Source organism: Mandrillus leucophaeus, unplaced genomic scaffold (assembly GCF_000951045.1).
Source record: "Mandrillus leucophaeus isolate KB7577 unplaced genomic scaffold, Mleu.le_1.0 Scaffold157, whole genome shotgun sequence".
Lineage (NCBI taxonomy): Eukaryota > Metazoa > Chordata > Mammalia > Primates > Cercopithecidae > Mandrillus > Mandrillus leucophaeus.
This window is the reverse complement of record NW_012101554.1, coordinates 26,029-33,898: the sequence shown is the minus strand read 5'-3', so window position 1 is coordinate 33,898 and position 7,870 is coordinate 26,029. Positions and strand designations below refer to the sequence as shown.

The 7,870-nt window shown below is 43.6% G+C and overlaps 1 protein-coding gene across 1 annotated transcript in view; it reads left to right on the top strand.

Annotated features, from left to right (window-relative positions):
• LOC105536259 (tetratricopeptide repeat protein GNN) overlaps positions 1-7,870 on the top strand; it is a gene marked incomplete at its 3' end in the record, with an annotated part of 54,932 nt that overhangs the window by 28,271 nt on the left and 18,791 nt on the right. The gene's annotated exons all lie outside the window — the stretch shown is intronic.

The window sequence follows — 7,870 nt, the reverse complement described above, 5'->3', positions numbered from 1 at the left end:
CTTCCTCCCTCTCCCTCCCTCCATTCCCTTTCTTCTTCCCTCTCTCCCTCCCTTCCTTCTCCCCTTCCTCCCTTCCTCCCTCTCCCTCCCTCCTTCTTCGCCCCCATCCCCCTCTTCCTCTCTCTTTTTTCTCTCTTTCACCAAACATTACTTGAGTACTTATTTTCCTATTTGAGTGCCTTTCTGTGCCAGGGCACTATTCTAGGCAGTGGGGATACAACAGTGAACAAAATGGACACCAGTTTTTACCTCATGGAGTTTTCATGTTATTAGGGGAGGGAGGAGGACAAAGAATTAACTGTCACTAAATAAGAGACTGTTCAATAATGGTGAGTTCTATGAAGAAACCCAAAGCAGAGAAAGAGGTAGGCAGGATGTGTAGGAACTGTTAGGATTTTGACTAGGGTGTTCTGGGGAGTGTCACTGAGGAAGGGACATTTAAATACATCACTGAAAGAGAGGAGGGAGGGAACCAAGTGGGTGTCTCGGGAACAGCACTGTTGGAGGAAGCAAGTGCCAGGCCATGGGTGGGACATGCCTCTCCACTACTGCTGCCCTACTCAATTAAATAACCATGTATTGAGCAGGTTCATTCTCTTATTTATTCACTCATGCATTACAGAATATTTATTGGTTGCCCGTTCTGTGCCAGACACTCTTCCCAGTTCTGGAAATAGAGAAGTAAGTCAGGCAAATAAGGTCATAGCCCCCATAGATATTACATCCTAGTTGACAAAGGCAGATAATAAATAAATAGGAAACATGTCAAATAATTATCCGTGCCATGCAGTGTGATGTGATAAGGTGCCAGGGTGGTTATTTGAGCCGTCAGGGACTATGTTGCTGTCTTACGGCAACTCTAGCTGCCATATCAACTGAATCCCATTTCAGTGGCTTCTCAAAGGTAAGCTTCTTTCTTACTTATATAACAGTGTGATATGGGGTCCCTAGTTAGGTAACAAGTCATTTTCCTCCATGTGGTGACTTGGAGACAGGTTTTCTTTCCATATTAAGGCTGTGTCATCCCCTGGGGCCTCAGAGCCCTCCACTTGTGTTAGGGGGAGGGGGAGAGAGGAAAAGCACACCTGTTCCTCAGAAGTCGCAGACTGGAAGGGACTCATAGCCACCTCCACACCCATTCTTTTGACAAGCACTTGGCCACTCTGGGCCCACAAGGCCACACGGGTAACTAAGCAGGGATAGAACACTAACCCTGCCCTGTGGAAGGCGGAGCATGGGCTTTTGTGGAACAGGTAGCCATTCTGTCTGCTACTTTCTCTGTGGAGATCTCATGAACACGAAGGTAGGCAGCCATGTGGAAACCAGGAGAAAGAACATTCCAGGTAAAGAAAGCAGCTCAGGTCATACAGCTCCTCAGCTGGAAAGCAAGTGGAATGACGTAGAAAGGGAAAGAGAGCCGGTGTGGCTGGGCGGCGATGGACTCCAGGAGGGGAAGGTAGGGCCACTTTGGGTTTTGCAGGCGATAACATTAGGTTTGGATTCCATTAAGTGCAGTGGGAGGCCAGTGGAGGGTTTTAAGCAGGGCAATGACATGATTCTATTGATATTTTTAAAAGACCAAAATCAATCTGATGTGTGGAAAATGGGTGTAATGGGACAAGCATGAGGCAGAGACCGGTGCTAGAGGCTACTGTAATAGTCCAAGCCAGAGTTGACAGTGGCTCAGAGAGGACAATAGCAGTGGAGGTGAAGGGTTTTGAGTGCATTGAGGATTTGCTGATGAATTGAATGTGTGGGTTGGAGGAAAGGGAGGAATTGAGAACTCCTAGCTTTTGGCTTTAGGAAGCTACATGGGTGGTGAAGGCTGTTGACTGAGATGGGCCAGCATTGGTGGGGCGGTGGAGGGGAGGCAGGTTTTGAGGGAAATGGAATTCTGCTTTGGGCACGTGATATTTAAGTTGCCAGGTGTGTGCCAACGCATAATCACAAACGTGTGGGACCTGTATTATGCCTGACTATGCTAGGAGCAGCTGGGGAGTCTGACCACCTGCGTTCAAACCTTGTCTCACTAATTAGCCGTGTGAACCTAGGCAAGTATTTTAACCCTCTGAGGCTCAGTTTTCCTATTTGTAAAATGTGAATAATAATAATTATTTTTAAAAGTGCCTGACAGATGGTTGACAAGATTAAGATAAAGTATGAAAGACCAAGGCACTTAGTAAGTATTGGTATGTAGTAAGCATTGATAAATCTTAGCTATTACTGTTGTTAGGCACCTGCTGTGTATTTCCACGTTTGTATGCATCTGACTTTGCTTGCTTTTGGGAATTCATCTCTTGTCGTGCAGGGACATGTACCCATGTGTATGTGGGTGCCCAGGGTGAGTTTTGATGGACATATCTTATCTCTGTACAAGGGTACAGGGATTTGAGTTTCTTTCTGTGCGTGTGGTAGGTGTCTGTGAATAAACAGAGGGAAGAACACGTGTGCATGAGGTCTTTATAGTTGCATTTCTCAGGGCATATAAAATGGATAAAGTCAAAATCAGTAGAAGCAGGTGTGACGGTGTCTACGTAGCGACTAATCCTATTCTGGCACATCCCAAAGGTGTTCAGTCTGGCCAGGCTGATGATGTAAACTCTGTGCTACACCCTCAATTACAATTTTATTCCCAAAGAGAATTGTTATTTTAATGAATGTGTTTTTGGGTGCAAAGAACTCCTAATAAAAAGTTGTTGTCTTTCAAAAAAACAGATTTTTAGGCTGACAACAGTACAATAAGCTCAGGAGCAGCCTATGAATACTCGACACTTTTTCTAACCCTGAGAGAACACCCCTCCTCATTAACAAGAGGAAGGGCTGTTCCTGGACTTGGCCCACAGTTCTGGCTCTGTCACTTACTAGCTGTGTGATCTTGGGCAGTTTACTTAAGCTCTCTGTTCCTCAATTTCTCATCTGTAAAATGAGGATGGGGTTCATAGTACTAACCTCATAAGGCTGTGTGAGAATTAAAACATAATACAAAATTTAAAAAAAAAACTACGTTCAAAAAACCCAAAAAACATAATACAAAATACAAGTAAGGAATTTAAAGTAGTACATGGCACACAGCTGCGATTATTATTGTTGTTATTATTTTTGTTGTTATTATTGTTATTCCTTTCTGAGCTAGAGAAATAAGCAGGGTGTGGGGGCTGCTAGGGGAAACAGACATTCTTGTTCATTAGCTGAGTAGGGAGAGGAATGATTGCAAAACAAGAGAGTTTGCAGCTGTCGCCTCTGCAGCCCAGACAGCCTGCAGGTGAACGGAGAAGGCTGGCCCCAGAGTCATTTATTGTGGCTGCCTTTGCTGAGACCTGGGTTCACCTGGGTGAGGTGGATGTGGGCAGGAGGGGAAGAGCTGCTGCTGTGAACACAGCCAGCCTGAGAGGCCAGGTGCTTGGAGCAGATTCAGCCTCTTTGCAGAGAGCATTTTTCTGCAGCCCGCCTCAGCTGTCTGAAGTTGCAGATCTTGTGTGGGCTGTGAGTCAGTGACCTTTTCTATCTGGGGCACCTAATCATACCCAGTGACACTCATTTTTCTGCTCTTCTGTCCTCAATCCCTGCTTGCCAGGATAAAGGGATCTTGTAGATGGGAACTGCCTATAGCCAGTTCTACTGACTCCCACACCCTTTGCCTGCCCTGCAGGCAACTGGTGTCACAGAAGACATGCTTCACGGAAGGTCAGAGTAGTCACTGACTTTTTTCTTTCGTTTTTGTCTATTGAGACAGGGTCTTGCTCTGTTATCCAGGCTAGAGTGCAGTGGTGTGATCACGGCTTACCACAGCCTTGACCTCCTGGGCCCAAGTGATCTTCCCACCTCAGCCCTCCTGGTAGCTGGAACCTCAGGAGTGTGTGACCATGCCTGGCTAATTTTTAAATTTTTTGTAGAGACAGGGTCTTGCCATATTGCCCAGGCTGGTCTTGAACTCCTGGGTTCAAGCAATCCTCCAACCTCAGCTTCCCAAATTGCTGGGATTACAGGTGTGAGCCACCATGCTCAGCATGGTCACTGATTTTCTTATTTGCATGTTTCCTCACCATGTGACCCCATGGAACCTGGGGGCAGGTTTGAATAAATTCCATTTATTGAAGGCTTTCTATGTAGCAGTGCTAAGGGCTTTATCAGCGTCTCATTTAATTCTCTCAGTGGTCCACCCATAGAATTATCATCCCACATAGGAAGAATGGGGTTCAGAATGTCAGAGCCACACAGTTACGCAAGGGCATGGCAGGGAGTGCAAAGTCGGGTCTCTGTTGGGATCAACGCCCCTAGTCCTCATCACTACACTGCCATTCCTCCTTGAGCCAGCAGAGGAAAATTTCCCTCCTGTGGATGCTTTTCATCAGCCTCCTCTCCCAGCATCGGGAAAGTCTCTGCTCAAGTTGGTGATGTGGAATGGACAGAAATCCTTGGCGGAGCTTGCCAAGCTTTTCGCCTTGGGCCCTGTTGACTTCCCAGCCTGGTTTGTTTCCCTTTGCCCCACAGGTTTGGTCTCCTTGGAGCACACCAGTCACTTCCATCCCTCCATGCCTTTGCCCATTCAGTTCTCTTCTCCTAAAATGCCCCTTCCCGTGTCTCAGGGCAGTGGAATCCTTCTCATCCTTTATGGCCCTATTCAAAGGTCACCTCCTTCATAAGAGGTGCTGATGGGTACCTCTGTCCCTCTGCCCTAACTTTGACCACACAGCACAGGACCCCCAGTCCCACTGCACCTTAGTTTACACAAGTGTCTCCCTCCAGGCCCCGTGAGCTTGCCTCCCTAGGTCCCTCGGGTGAATTATAAATGGTCCTGTGATCTGTCTTATTGTTTGTCTCCCTGTGTAAGTTCTGTGAGTGCAGGGATCATATCTATTTTATTGGCCGCTGTCATACCCAGTGCCTGACACAGACACAGAAGCTTCTCAATAAACCTGTGTTGAATGATGAGCAATAACACTGCTAAAAAGCACATGAGTTTGTCAGTCCCTAGGTGGCTGTTTAAACATGTGAGCTATTACCATTTAAATGAGGCAACTGGCCATTGTCATTTAGTAGAGACAGATTGTTCCTGCCAAAATAAGGAGAAATGTTTAGAATCATTTTCCAATACTAGTAACGAAAAAATAATTATAATCACCAAAAATGTAGTTTTAAAACCAATCAACATATATATTTTTCTTCATATACAAAAATATAAATCTATAAGCATCAGCCACGAGTATTTTTTTTGCTTAGGATTAATTTTTGCTAATCATATTAGTGTTCTATGCTCTGTGATTGTCAGGTGGTATATACTTCCTGAGGTTCATTCACATTCACCTTGTGACTTATACTCTATGCCAATGTTGTGGAAGAGGCAGAGGATCCATACCTCTGTAGGCTCTCACAGGGGCTGCTTGTGAGCCATCTACACTAAGAAATGGTGGTCACACACGGCTTGAAAACAAACCATTAGAAAAAATAGTGTTTTAAAAGCTTCTGGTGATCTGTGTATTCACATTCACCTCTCTGGGCCTCAGTTTCCTCATCTACAAAATGAGGGGTCTGGACTAGGCTAGATGGTTTCCAAGAACCCCTTCTGCTCTAAAATTCTGTCATTTAAGTCCTGAAATCTCAATGGTGTCCATACTTTTGAAGGTTTTTAAATAAAAGCTCAAGGGATAAATCATCAAGCTGAATTTCTTTCTCTTCCTTTTCTTGAAAATCATTTTTCATTGTTTGACATAAGCTCAATCTCTATCTTTTCTGACACCTTTACTTTCTTAATGTCCCACATTCATAAAAAAAAGTTTCAAGTCATTGATTTTATGATCATTTTGTGTTATAAAAATCTCTTTAAAAGTTAACACAACTCTACTATAAGATGAATATAGAGAAAGTAACTTATTATAAAACAATGTGTATTTGAACATGTAAATGCTCAGACTTGAATTGAAGACATAGTGCCTCTGTATAGAAAATCGCCACGAAAGCAATAAGTTTCGTCTATAAATATAGGTTGACGTGGGTGTGTCGTATTAAAGACTCAAACATTGGCCGGGCCCGGTGGCTCACATCTGTAATCCCAGCACTTTGGGAGGCTGAGGCAGGCGGGATCATCTGGAGTTGGGAGTTTGAGACCAGCCTGGCCAACATGACGAAACGCTGTCTCTACTAAAAATACAAAAAATTAGACAGGCTTGGTGGCGTGTGCCTGTAAGACCAGCTATTCGAGAGGCCAAGGCAGGACAATCGCTTGAACCTGGGAGGCAGAGGTTGCAGTGAGCCAAGATCAAGCCACTGTACTCCAGCCTGGGCGACAGAGTGAGACTCCACCTCAAAAAAAAGAAAAGAAAAGAAGAAAAAAAAAGAAAAAAGAAAAAAAAAAGACTCAAATATCATAGGTAATATTGCTATTGGGTGGTGATTTTCTGAAATGGTGACTAAATCTTGGTGTCATTTTAGACAAAGCAATGTATAATCTTCCATCAATTTATGTGGTGTTGCATTCTAGAAAATTCAATGTGTTTTAAAACCATACAAAAAATACTTTGTGTTCATATGTAAAATGGAGTTGGTTTCTAGGTTAGGTCATTATCAATTTTTTTCCCTCTTACGGGATTGTCGAAATATCTGAAAATCAGGTAGACCTGGGGACAAAGCTTCATTGGGTATGACTGTCCTGTGTTGTAGGATGTCTCAAAACCCTGGAACCTCTCCTGTTAAGAACCACTGCTCTCTAAGCAATGTCCTATTTTTCAAGTGTTCATGGCGCCTTCCTATGTCCCAGCCTTTGGCAATACTGTCTTGATGATATGCCCTTCTCCTCGTCTCTGCCTGTGCACCCTTAAAGGCTTATTTGAAGTGTCTTCCACACGGAGCTTTTCTTTATTGTGATGGTTCTACATCAAGCTTCAGTAACCTTCAGACTCATATTCTGCCTTGAAATGTGGCTATTTGTATACAGAATCAATTTCCACTTCCTTTAGGTGGTTGACTGCATATATGAATCATTTTATCTCCTCTTGGCATCTAGCATGGAACTGTCACATAATAGGCAACTGACAAATATTTGCTAAACATAATGACTCTCAACGATTCTAACAAAATCTTAATGCATCTGAGAGGCCTAATCCGTTAAGGCTTCTACATGTGACTCGATTTTCCAGACCTCAACATGCTTAAATTTCTGTAGAAAATATTGCTTTTGAAAAATAAAAGCAAGACGGAAGTTGCAGTAAAATGTTCTTAGAGTATTAGGTAGTCGATTACAACTTGGGGTTGCTGCTACTAGGTCACTTTATCACAGTCTGAAAGTCAAACATCTCTAATGACTTCCTTTGCCTTTTGGGGGTTCATAGCTTAGTTCTTCCTAAGATCATATACTTTCCAGAGTCCAAAGTCTAGGGTCCAATAGTGTGGGTAGAATTTAGGATTGTTTCTGTTAAGTTTAAGATGGGCTAGGTCCAAGGAGAGGAGACAGTGGGTGGGAGCTTCTGTATTTGAGCATTACTGGAAGAGCCCAGGGCGGTGGCTGTGACCCTAAGCACGCACCCGATGTTAAGGAGTGTCAGAAACTTCACAGATCACAGGACTTCTCTTCGTATCTAACTCTTTGTAACATGGCCTGTTTTTGCATTCTGGAAGATGAGAGTAATGTTTTGGATCATACAAAAATATTTTTATATCAAATCCTGAAAATGTGTGGGAGACAATCTGGTGGTAAACATCACTATTATCTCTTTTGGGTTGAATATCTTGAGGATGGTAATCACATGTATACATATGTGTGTTAGCCGTACAGCTGTGAGTAGCACTCATTTTTCCCAACCTCTTTTGCTTCCCCAGCTCATAAACATGTTTTAGCAATGACAGAATCATTTCCACCTAATTTGAACAAATTTCT